The sequence below is a fragment of the Tamandua tetradactyla genome, chromosome 13 (genome assembly GCF_023851605.1).
Source record: "Tamandua tetradactyla isolate mTamTet1 chromosome 13, mTamTet1.pri, whole genome shotgun sequence".
NCBI classification, from domain to species: Eukaryota; Metazoa; Chordata; class Mammalia; order Pilosa; family Myrmecophagidae; genus Tamandua; species Tamandua tetradactyla.
Genome location: NC_135339.1, coordinates 2270001 through 2283836, shown reverse-complemented (window position 1 = coordinate 2283836; position 13836 = coordinate 2270001). Strand labels below are relative to the sequence as shown.

The 13836-nt window shown below is 40.0% G+C and overlaps 1 pseudogene; it reads left to right on the top strand.

The window, feature by feature from the left end:
• The first annotated feature begins 1905 nt into the window (after window positions 1-1905).
• Window positions 1906-5819, top strand: LOC143654602 (pumilio homolog 2-like; annotated as a pseudogene).
• Window positions 5820-13836: the final 8017 nt, after the last annotated feature.

Genomic DNA, 13836 nt, shown 5'->3' with positions numbered 1-13836 from the left:
TGCTTCCAATATACAAAGGACAGAGTCATACGATAAACATTCCCATTTCCATAGGAGAAATTAGAAACCAAATACGGATCAGTCCCAAACAGTTCTGAAAATCTGCAGGATATACTTCATTAGATTTTAAGGCCCGAGAGTCATCTATAAAAAAGTCATTTTGTCCTTGGGATTTGATAGAGTGGCAGCTCCACCCTTTCCAAGGGTTTGTACAGTGGCCCTCTGTCTCCAAACACTGGGGTGAGGGTCCCAACCTCTCCAAACATTACGGAGATTGCCATGAACTCTTTCTACCCTCATCAAGCATCTGGGTGGTGACTGGACTCTCTGCAATCTCTGGGGCATAGGCTCAACCTTCCTAGAGCAGTGGAGTGTTGGCCAGACTCTCCCCAATCTCTGGGGAATGTGCTCCACCCTCTTTGAAGCATGGGATGGCAGTACTCTTCCTGAACAATAGGGAGGTCAAAACTCCCATCAATTCCCCAGGCTTCTGAGAGAAAATCTCAGGGGTGGTAACCCTCTTCCTGAACAGTGGGGTAGAAGGCCTGCCCTCTGCAAATCCCAGGGCATTCTCACCCTTTTTACACACAAGAATCCGTCCATTTGCTTCACCCAAGAAAATGTCTTTGCTGTAGGCCTCGGCTTCCAAGGTTCTGCCTTTGATGTCACTTTTCCTTCAATTTGTCCCTTTTCTGTACCTTGTAGTCCAGGTTGGCAGTGGTTCATGCAGATCTCAGAAATAATTTGTCTGTTTTCTCTGCAGTACACAGGGGTCCCAACCATCAGACAACAGGATTTTCCAAAAATCCTTCCTGGATAACTGCATTTTCATCCTGACTTGTACTGAAATGGCTGACTGGTTCCATGTTCACTCAAATCCTTACATGGAGTACTATTCTCAAGGCACTTGTTTTCCCAAAGCTTAGAATTTTTCAAATAATTAATTTCTGGTCTCTTTGTACTCAAGAGTTCAGTTCTCAGCTTATCCCTTTCCTCTCACATTTTACTATAAGCTGCAAGGAGAAACCAGGCCGTATTTTCTACATTTAACCTGGAAATCTCAGCTAAATCCAAGCTCATCATTTTTGAACTTTGCCTTCCATCCTTCATCAGGTGCTCAGTTTTGCTAAATTCTCAGCCACTTTAAAACAAGGATCCCCTTTCTTCTTGTTGGCAATGACACATTCATCATTTCTGTCTAAGGCCTCATTGGAAATACATTTAGCGTCCATATTTCTACCAACAGTCTCTTCCAAGCAATCTAGGCCTTTTCTATCAAGCATCTCATAATTTGACCAGAAGCCTCCCTCTGCCCATTTATAAAGCTGTTTGTAAAGCATTTGTAAAGCATTTATAAAGCATTTATAAAGCATTTTTGTACCCCCATTCTTCTAGTACCAAACCCTGCTTAAGTTTTCTAAAGCTGCTGAAATGTAATATATCAGAAATGGGTTGGTTTTTACAATGGGTGTTTATTAACTTACAAGTGTACAATTCTGAGGCTTTGAAAATCACCAAATCAAGGCATCCACAGGATGATACAGGCTGCCAGGATTCTCAACTCCTCTGTCACATGGGAAGGCACATGGCACATTTGCCTGTCTCTCCTTCTCTCCCAAGTTACATCGCTTTCAGCTTCTAGCTTCAGTAGCTTCCTCTCTGAGCTTCTGGTGTTTCTCTCTTTTAGCTTCTGTCTCTTTTAACTTCTGTATGACCCTCTCTCTAAGCTTCTCTGGGTTCTTTCCTGTGTCTTCTGTATTTTATCTTCCCATAAAGGACTCCAGTAAGAGGATTAAGATCCCCTCTGAATGAGGTGGGTCACATCTCAATTTAAGATCCTACTCACCAAAAGAGCCTACTTACAACTTGCCAGGTGCTGTTAGTAAGGCCTGATTTGTGGGTGAAATGAATCATGATTTTCAAGCCCTTGCATTAGTCTCAGGGAATCAGAGTACTTTTGCCAAAAGTTTTAGACACCAGATGATTCAACAAAAGAGGGATGAAAAAGCATATTTCTCATGGATGATGAACAGAGAGAGACTGCATGGGAAACTTCTCACCATTCAATGCCCCACATATTATAGTACAGAGATCTGGACCAAGTTTTTGTGTAAACAGTGAAGTAAATGCAATACCATCTCTGCAATCTGAAAGCAGAGGCATTGGTGTGAGCATGGTAGAATACATATTCAGTTCCTCTCCTTCTATAAATTGGATTCTCAATTTAGAAAGGGAACTTTTGACACTAGAGATAAACAGATGGATCTGGAAATTGAGATCAAAAAGGCAAAGTTTTTTCCTTTAGGAAAGACCAAAACAGAGATCTTAAAGGAGATGATGATGATTCTAGAATAAGTGGCAGAGGTTTGCTGAATGGAATGCATGTCAGTTGCAAATATTTTAAATGTACTCCTGGATGTTGTCAAGCCTCTCCAACTGGAGTCCCTGAGCATCTGGGCTCTAATACTAATCCCTCAGAAGGATTTAAGCCTCTTCCTAATCCTACAGCTAACAAACTACTTGTTGAGGAATTTTCGTATCGTGAAACTCAGAATCTGGATGCCATGGAACAAGTTGGTCTGGATCCTGTACAGTCTGACTTCTGGTAGTCAGAAACAAATGGACTCCTCAGGAGCCACCATTGCCATTTTTCACTACAATTCTCAGCAGCAGCTCTTTAAGGACTAACGCACTAACAGCTCGGCAGCTAACTGCAGCTCTACTGCAGCAATATGCATCAGCTGCTGCTCAGCAGCCACAAATAGGTGTGTTCACAGCAGGCCTTGCTCCAGCTGCATTTGTGCCTAATCCATTTATTATCAGTGCTTCCTCTCCAGGGACTGATCCATACACTGCAGCAGGACTGGCTGCAGCAGCAACATCAACAGGTCCAACAGTGCTTCCACCTCAGTAGGATGGTGCTCCATGAGGGGGTATATCCAGCTGGTCTATTCCAGCAACAAGCTGCAGCTGCAGCAACAACACAGCAAATCACCAAGCAGCATTACAAGCTCAGCCTAGACAGCAGCATGTTCTCTGTGCTGGAGCAGTCAGCGCCCTTTTACCTCCATTCAGGGTCAGCAAGGGCAGCAGGCAGAATCACTTGCAGCAGCTGCAACAACAAATCCAATGTGTTGGCTTTTGGACAGAGCTTTGCCATGAGGATGCTAGCCATTCAAGTACTAGCTCCAACTGCATTTCTTTTTTTGCATGGGCAGGCACCGGGAATCGAACCCAGGTCTCTGGCATGGCAGGCAAGAAGTCTGCCTGCTGAGCCACCATGGCCCGTCCTCCAACTGCCTTTTGTGATCAGAAGGGTGCCTTAGTGGTTGGCCCTGGAGCAAGAGCTGGCCTTGGAGCTCCAGTTCGATTAATGGTTCTAGCACCTGTTTTAATTAGTTCAGCAGGAGCACAAGCTTCTGTTTTGATTACTGGGACTTTGTAATAAGTTTTAAGATCAGGAAGTATTTGTCTTCTTCATTCTTCTTTTTACAAGATGGCTTTAGTTATTCAGGGCCACTTACCCTTCCATATATATTTGATGATTGGCTTTTCCTCTTCTTCTGGAAGGTTGTTGGAATCTTGATTGGGATTTCATTGAATCTATAAATTGCTTTGGGTAGAATTGACATCTTCACTATATTTAGTCTTCTTAACCAATGAACATAGAATGTCCTTCCATTTATTTTTACAGCTGAAGCAGCAGCTGGAGGAACTGCAAATAGTCTTACAGGCACCACAAATGGTCAGTTTCGGCCAATTGACACTCAGCCACCACAGCAGCAGCAGCAGCAGCAGCAGCAGCAGCAGGAGCATCCAAGCATTAATCTGCAGTCAAATTCATTTTATGGGAGCAGTCCTTTGACTAATAACTCCCCAAGCAGTTCTTTGTTTTCTCATGGACCTGTTCAACCTGGAAGTACAGATCTTGGCTTTGGAAGTAGTAGCTCTTTGTGTGCTGCTATAGGCTCAGCTCTTACTGGATTTGGTTCATTATGAGGAGCAGTAAATGGTAGTGGTCACTATATCGCCACAGCACCTGGGACAGAAGTAAAATATGGAATGCTTCAAGCATTCAAGCATTTATCTGTCTATTTAACTCCAATAGTCAGCTCTTTCCCCCATGGCATCAATGGACTATGTCTGATATTTTGTGTTCTGGCTGAAGTAGATTATTGGAAGTTGTCAGAAATAACCACTTCCCAAACCTTCAATTTAGGGTCTTGACTGAACACATACTTGAATTCTCTCAAGACCAGCATGGTTCTAGATTCATACAGCAAAAGCTAGAGAGGGCTACTCCAGCTTAACATCAGATAGGCAGCCTATCAATTATTGGTGGGATGTTTTTGACAACTATGCTATACAGAATAATTTTGAGCTTTGGAGTTTGGATTTAAAATTAGTCCTGGCTGGGGAAGCAAGGGCAGTTCAGTGGTAGAATTCTTGCCTGCCATGCAGGAGACCTGGGTTTGTTTCCCAGCCCATGCACTTCCCAAGCAAATAAAACAAAGAAACCAACAAAAACAAACAAAACAAAAGAATTCAACAAATGGTGCTGCAATAATGGGCTCCTCACATGGAAATAGAATGAAATGTGACCCTGCCATACAGCAAACAAACAAACAAAAATTAGCCCTGGCTACTTGTATTTGTAGTCACTATGTTATTAAAAGAACATTAAATTGTACTTCCTCTGACCAGAAGTGATTTGGTGAAGGGGCTGGAAGGTCATATACTCAAATATGTGAAAGATCAGAATGGAAACCATGTTGTACGAAAATGTATTGTGTTCAGCCACAATGGCTACAATTTATCACTGGCACTCTCAAAGGACAAGTATGGGTACTTTGAACTCATCCTTACGGCTGCAGAGTAATTCAGCATAACCTAGGGAATTACACTGAAGAACAGACCTTACCTTCCTTAGAACTCCATCAATGTACAGAGCAGTTGGTACAGGTTCAGTATGGCAATTGTTACGCAGCATGTACTGGATGGAACATTGTCTAACTGAAGATAAGAGCAAAATTGTTTCCAAAATCAGAGGAAAAGTCTTAGCTCTGAGTCAACACAACTTTATCAGCAATGTTTAGAAAAGTGTTACTCATAAATCTTGGGTTGAGAGACCTTTACTGATTGACGAGATCTGCTGCCAGAACAAATGTCCTCACATTGCTTTATTATACACCCGGTGCCAATTACATGGTCAGAAGAAAGTGATATGGCTGAGCCTGCTCAGAGAAAGATAACCATGCACGAGATTCAAACTCACATGACTACTTTGCACAAATACATATATTGGATGCTGTCATGGTCAGGGACATGTGTCAGCGTGGCCAAGTTGTGGTAACTGTTCATCTGGTTGGGCAAGTGCTGGCCCATCTGTTGCAGTGAGGAAATTTCATAGAATTAGATCATGATCTTGTCAGCTGCATCCACAGCTGATTCCATTTGTAATCAGCCAAAGGGGAGTGTCTTCTACAAAGAGTGATGCTTAATCCAATCACGGGAAGCCTTTTAAGGAGGATTCAGAGGAGACAGGTTCCATTCCTGCTTCGGCTGGCAAGCCTCTCCTGTGGAGTTCATCCAGACCCTCCATCGGAGTCGTTGGCTTCACAGCCTGCCCTGCAGATTTTGGACTCTGCATTCCCGCCGTCACGTGAGACACTTTTATAAATTTTATATTTGCAAGTGTTCCCTGTTGATTCTGTTTCTCTAGAGAACCCTAACTAATACAGATGCATAGTCAGCCAAGCTGGAAAAATATTATTTGAAATAGCCCAGATCTAGGAGGATCACCAAACGGAATGCTGTAAAGGAAAAAAGGAAAGATGATTTAACCATGCAAAAAGAAACTTTCTTTCTTTCAACTCAACTATGAATCTTCAAAAAATTTTAAAGCAAAACTACTTATTGACTTTATTCATCCATTTGTAAGATTTTAAGGTTCTTGTGTATATTTGGGGAAGGGGATTGGGGTGAATTATAAATTATATCTAGCCTTGAGTGGAGACCCATCAGACTGGATAGCTGGCAAAGCACAGGTTGATGTAACCTTATCAGAACATATACTACCAAATATTCTGTAAATTTTTACCTTGTAAACTCACAAAAATAGTTGTTAAAGGGAAAAGTATAATATTCTTCAAATAAACTGGCATGAAGTCTGGTAGGTTTATCACCTCATAGCACAGCAGGTTTATAGAGATGTACATAGAATAACAGTACCTTTTTTTCTGCCTTTGTGTGAAGACTTTTATAACAGATTAATAATTAACTGAATAAATATGATTAATTTTTAAAAAGATGGTTAAGTTGTACTTTGGTAATTCATAACTTACCCTGCAAAAGAAACCTCAGCAAGTAAGACAAGAATTAAAGGATATAAGAAGAACATAACATGCTATTTATGGTGGATGCGGTTTTAATACAAATACTGCCCTAAAATGTCTCTGGCAATGTACAAAAATGTATTGTATATACTTACATATGTGGTTGTAAGAGATAGGAAAAAAATCACAGTGATGTTTCTATCCAGTTAAGTGCCCTGACTTAAAACTTAAGTCTCATATTAGCTTTTCAGTTTCATTTGCAATGAGAAATTTGTATTTTGTTTTGCTTATGAAGTTACAAAGACAGGTTGAGGATGTGTTGAGCTTTATTTTTATTTCTCATAGTAATGGGAAAAAGTAGGAACCAGACAGAGGTGAAAGGGGGGCCACTGGAAAGTAAATTTGATAGCTCAACACTTAAGCATGATTTCAAATTCAGGGAGCTTTTTTTGCTTCCTATAAATTATGCATGGTGTGTGTAATAGTAGATGTGAGTTTACACCTTGAAAGCAAATCTTATTTCAGCATTTTATTATAGAAGCCTTGCTAATTTAGTAGTGACACCTTGGTTGCACAGGTGTACAATTGTAAACCCTCATGCTGTAAATGGAATTTGTTTTATCTCTTTGAAAAACATTTGATTTTAGTGTATATTTATGTTCCTGCTCTTTGTGAACTCACATATAGTATTGTACAATATAAATTTATTTCTCCAAATTGTGATTTATTTTTATTTGTATATGGTTTCAGAGGTTTGAGCCAGCTTTTTTTTATTGTAAGAAATATTTTATTTTATAACATAATTGCTGACTTTGCTAATATGGACAAGTTGAATTTTGGATTGCTCTCAGTTGAAGGATTGTGCAGAATAGAAAGTATTGGACAGATATTTGGTTACTATGAAGGCCAGTGCTTTTTCCATTCCATTAAATGTGATATGATATTTTCCTTTGTACAGAAGAGTGATGTATTTTTCAATAGCCTACTCCCAGATAGGCATAAATATGTTTGGTAACATTTTTTACCTCTGGACATAAGACATTATAAGAGTAACATGTGATGGACATTTACAAGTGACTTTATGCATATCTCCCAACAAAATTTTAAGGTGAAATTTTGACCGTGTTTTTAATAAAATTGTTATGATTCATTTCAAAACTGGTTAAATTGGGGGGGGGGGGTTGCAATGGTAGCACAGTGGCAGAATTCTTACCTTACATGCCAGAGACCCAGATTCGATTCCCGGAGCCTGCCCATGCTGAAAAAACAACAACAACCAAAAAAACCTGGTTAAATTGGGAAATTTTGTGTTATATATATGTTACTACAAATAAAATATTTAGAACTGAACATATCCGGAAGCTCTTGTGGATTAATAACAAAAGATCTAACATTCATATCATCAGAGTCCCAGAAAAAGAGGAGAAAGAGTATGACTTTAAAAAAAATCCAAGGAAATAATGGGTGAAAGCTTCCTAGAATTGATGAAAGATAAAAACTTACAGATTCTAGAAACTGAGCAAAGGCCAAATAGTATAAACCCAAAGCAATTCACTTCATGTCATAAATGAACTTCATAAAATGAAGGAAAAAATGTTAAAGACAGAGGAAAATGGTGCATTACCTGTAAAGGGAAACTGATGTGAAAGATTGCATTTTTTCATCTGATATCATGGATGAAGAATGAAGTGGCACAACATTTCAGATGCTGAAAGAAAATAATTGTCAGCCAGGAATCCTATATCCAGGTAACCTATTGTTCAGGAATTAGTGGTAAATAAAGGCATTCCTTAGTTAAAAGAAAAATAAAATGATATTTTTTTGTCACTTGACATATCCTTATGTAATGGCTAAAGGAAGCTCCACCAAAAAGAAATAAAATAACAGAAGAATGCTGAAAATTCAGGAAGGAAAGACCAACAACAGAATGGTAAAAGTAGGTTAAACATAGTAGACCATCTTTCACCTCATGAATTTCCTATATTTATGGTTGAAGCAAAAATTATACTACCATCTGACATGGTGTTCAGTAGCTATAGAATAGTTAAGATAATTATACTATTAAAGGGGGTACAAAGGGAACTAAATGTAAGTAAATTTTCAGGTCTTCACGTGATGTGGTAAAATGTTGATACTAGTAGTCTGTGATACATTACATATTTATATTTTAATAGCAGGTGCAACATGAGTGAAATTATGCAGAACTCAATGGAATACTGAAAAATGTCCAAGAAACTCATAGCAAGAAAAAACAAACAATATAATAAGAAATGAAAGAAATTAAAAAAGTAATTAAAATGACAGCTTAAGTCCCAACATATCATAATTGCTTTAAATAAATGAGATAAATGGTCTAAATTCACCAACTATATCAAAGAGATAGGTAGTGTGAATACAAAAACATGACCCACTATATTCTGTTCATAAGAGATTTACTTCAAGCATCACAGCAATGATAGGCTGAAAGTAAAAGGAAAGATATTCGAGGTGGAATTGTGAGAAGATGGGCAGTAGAAAGTACCAGGGATCATCCTGCTGAAACAGTTGTTGAATGGGCAGAAATTGGGCGAATAACTGTTGTGGAACTCTAACATCTAGCAGGACGCTGTGTAGCATGTAGGGAAGAGATGGATGAAGAGGTTGGTGAAATGTGGTAAATAGTAGTAAATTTCACCTCTGCGCATTGACTACCACCCCTCGTCCCCCAACCATGTGGCAGACATCAGGGTGGACTGCAGCCCAGGACTCTGGTGCAGCTTTCCAGCGGTGGGGTGTAAAGTAAGGACCAGGTACACCAAAACCTGGGGAAGTATGGTCAGATCCACTGCTTCGGATCAACGTCTTCAGAGCCATGGGGGACTGCGTCTGAGGAAAGCCACTATTCCAACCCATTCAGGGAAAAGGGACAGAGGAATCTTAGGAAGAGGGTACCTATTTTTCCTCCTCTTGTCACTTTCTATTCCTGTTTTAAAATAAAACATACTTTGTAAACATCACAAATTGATAGCTCCAGATAGCAATAGCAGCAACAAAAAAAAACTAGCAATACCAGAGAATAGTAGGAGAACTAGATTTTCAGAGTTACAAAAATATAATACTGAAAATGTCTGGTTCTCAACAAAGAAATTATAAGACACACAAAGAGACCAGCAAAAAGAATTTGCCTGTAACCATTCCTGAAGACGTTCATACATTACAAGACTTTAAATCAACTATCTTAAATACACCTGTATTAGCTAAGGTTCTCTAGAAAAATGGAATCAGCAGGAGAAATCTGTCAATATAAAATTTATAAAAGCGTCTCATGTAACTGTGGGAATGTACAGTCCAAGGTCTGTGGGGCAGGCCACAAGTTGGAGCTCTAATGAAGGTCCTCAATGAACTTTCAAGAGAGGCTGGCTGGCTTAGTTCCTCCTCCAGAACAGCAAGTAAAGAAACAGAAACAATACGAAACAGCTCCCGGAGCCACGACAGAGACCAAAAAGACAGCGTACCCCATTCTGGAACGGCTGAACGGGCAGGGAGAATCCGTTGCGGTGAGATACCCGAGGGGCGCGCGTTTTCCCGGCCGGGGCGGCTGGCGACTGGGGTACCCCCCACGCACGTGGCTCCCCTGTCTGACTGGGAACGTTGGATAGTGGGGCCCTCCCGCCACGCTTGGCATCTCAGGCCAGCTGGGCAATTTGGACTGGCACTCCCCCAAGCCGTGGTGGCCGGCGACCCCCCATCCACGCACGGTTTCCCAGGCCGACTGCGAGATTCGGATTGGCAAGTTAAAGGAGCCACAGCATCTTTTACTGGTGGGACCTGCAGACAGACGAGCGCCACCTACTGGGCAGGAAAAGAAAAACAGAGCCCAGAGATTTCACAGAAAAACCTTTCAACCAGCCGGGTCCCACACCCAGGGAAATCTGATCAAATGCCCAGACACCAGCAGAAAATAATGGATGACGCTCGGAAAATTGAAGATATGGCCCAGTCAAAGGAACAAACCAATAGTTCAAATGAGATACAGGAGCTGAGACAACTAATGCTGAATATACGAACAGAAATGGAAAACCTCTTCAAAAACCAAATCAATAAATTGAGGGAGGACATCAAGAAGACATGGGCTGAACAAAAAGAAGAAATAGAAAATCTGAAAAAACAAATCACAGAACTTATGGGAGTGAAGGACAAAGAAGAAAAAATGGAAAAAACAATGGATACCTACAATGGTAGATCTAAAGAGACAGAAGCTACAAGTAGTGAACTGGAGGATGGAACATCTGAATTCCAAAAAGAAACAGAAACTATAGGGAAAAGAATGGAAAAACTTGAGCAGGGGATCAGGGAACTGAATGACAATATGAAGCGCACAAATATACGTGTTGTGGGTGTCCCAGAAGGAGAAGAGAAGGGAAAAGGAGGAGAAAAACTAATGGAAGAAATTATCACTGAAAATTTCCCAACTCTTATGAAAGACCTAAATTTACAGATCCAAGAAGTGCAGTGCACCCCAAAGAGATTAGACCCAAATAGGCATTCTCCAAGACACTTACTAGTTAGAATGTCAGAGGTCAAAGAGAAAGAGAGGATCTTGAAAGCAGCAAGAGAAAAAAAATCTGTCACATACAAGGGAAACCCAATAAGACTATGTGTAGATTTCTCAGCAGAAACCATGGAAGCTAAAAGACACTGGGATGATATATTTAAATTACTAAAAGAGAAAAACTGCCAACCAAGACTTCTATATCCAGCAAAATTGTTCTTCAAAAATGAAGGAGAAATTAAAACATTTATAGACAAAAAGTCACTGAGAGAATTTGTGACCAAGAGACCAGCTCTGCAAGAAATACTAAAGGGAGCACTAGAGTCAGATATGAAAAGACAGAAGAGAGAGGTATGGAGTAAAGTGTAGAAAGAAGGAAAATCAGATATGATATATGTAATACAAAAGCCAAAATGGTAGAGGAAAATATTATCCAAACTGTAATAACACTCAAAGTTAATGGACTGAATTTCCCAATCAAAAGACATAGACTGGCAGAATGGATTACGACCCAGCAATACCACTGCTAAGTATCTACTCAAAGGACTTAAGGGCAAAGACACAGATGGACATTTGCACACCAGTGTTTATAGCAGCATTATCTATAATTGCAAAGAGATGGAAACAGCCAAAATGTCCATCAACAGACAAGTGGCTAAACAAACTGTGGCGTATACCTATGATGGAATATTATGCAGCTTTAAGACAGACTAAACTTATGAAGCATGTAATAACATGGATGAACCTAGAGAACATTATGCTGAGTGAGTCTAGCCAAAAACTAAAGGACAAATACTGTATGGTCCCACTGATGTGAACCGACATTCGAGAATCAGCTTGGAATATATCATTGGTAACAGAGACCAGCAGGAGTTAGAAACAGGGTAAGATAATGGGTAATTGGAGCTGAAGGGATACAGACTGTGCAACAGGACTAGATACAAAAACTCAAAAATGGACAGCACAATAATACCTAAGTGTAATATAACTATGTTGGAACACTGAATGAAGCTGCACCTGAAATATAGTTTTTTGTTTGTTTGTTTGTTTGTATCTTTTGTTTTTGTTTTTTTCTTTTTCCTTTATATATATATATATATTTATTAGTATTATTATTTTAATTTTCTTCTCTATATTAACATTCTATATCTTTTTCTGCTGTTTTGCTAGTTCTTTTCCTAAATCGATGCAAATGTACTAAGAAATGATGATCATACATCTATGTGATGATACTAAGAATTCCTGAGTGCATGGGTAGAATGGAATGATTTCTAAATGTTGTGTTAATTTCTTTTCTTTTTTTGATTAATAAAAAAAATTAAAAAAAAAAAAGAGAGGCTGGCTGGCTGCAGCAGGAAGAGTGATTGTCATTTCTGATGTCTCCTGAAAAGCCTTCTGGTGATTAGTTTAAGCATGACTCATTGCAGAAGACAGTATGCTTAGCTGGTTGCAAATGCAATCAGCTGTGGGTGTTGCCAACGTGGTCATGATTTAAGTCCATGAAATGTCCTTATAGCAACAGACAGGCCAGTTCTTGCCCAACCAGACAACCAGGTACCACCACCTGGCCATGTTATCATGAACCTGACCATTACAGTCCACCCCTTGTCAACTTGGCAGTTATACACATCACCTTAAACCATACTTAATCTCTAAATAGAAAACAATATCAGGCACATTTTTCCCTCACCTAACAATACTCAACTGTCCCATGTACAACTGGAAATGCATTAAATCTCTCCAGAATAGGGTATAAGTCCTTGGGTAATACTCATTCTTAAACTTGATCATACAACTTAAGTACTATAATGTGAACAGCTTATGTCTTATGATAAAGGGGATAAAATAAGGAGGAAAACAAATATTTGATTTATGCATAAATACATAGATACTAATTACAAAACAAAGAAGAAACATTCATACCATTACAGTCCTCATTTATGTAAATGATCACATGATCACAGTTCATATTTATCACACCTTCTTCCACTACCCATTCCATGCTCCCTTTATCCTCAGCAAGCACTTCAGCTGGGTGCAGTTCTTTGCTTGGTGGGGTGACCCAACCCTTCATTCAGAGCCATTGGTAGTCCTGCCTGGATTGGGTTGTTGCAGTTTTCCATTGCTTTTAATCACAGGGCATGGCAGTACTAAGAGACACCCTAGGGGATCTCTTATATTCCAGGAAAGCTCTTCTTTACTGTATTGTGTAGTTGCAGTCTTATTTCCTCCTGATAGTCAGGGTCAATCACCCCAGCCAGTAAAGGAATCCCCTTCTTTGTTTATTGATCCAGAGGCATGAGTAGCCCAAAGTGACCAGGTGGCAGTCTTAGATTCAATGGAATCATTGTTGTTTCTCCTGGTGGAAGCACTCCCCCTTCTGGAACTAAAACCTGAAGAACAGCAGAGCTCAAGATCACAGGAACAGGAAGCAAAAATTTTCCTAGTGGATCACTAGAGACAATAATGAGTGGTGCCACTCCCAGTTCCACCCCTTGGTTCCTGGACCCATGAATCCTGGCTATGGGAGGAACAGCACCAAACAGTGGACAATGATTCAGAGCAGACACAGCCTCCTGGAGAACACCATCCCAGGCCTGCAAGGAAGTGCCACCTAGCTGGCACCATAACTGAGTTTTCAAAAGGCCATTTCACCACTCTGTCAATCCAGCTGCCTCTGGATGATGGGGAACATGATAAGACCAGAGAATTCCATGATCATGTGCCCGTTCCCACACTTCATTTGCTGTGAGGTGGGTTCCTTGATCAGAAGCAATGCTGTGTGGAATACCACGATGATGGTTAAGGCATTCCATAAGTCTATGGATGGTAGTTTTGGCAGAAGCATTGAATGCAGGGAAAGCAAACTCTATCCAGCATATGTGCCTATTCCAGTTAGAGCAAATTACTGTCTCTTCTGTGATGGAAGTGGTGCAATGTAATTAACCTGTCACCATGTGGCCAGCTGAT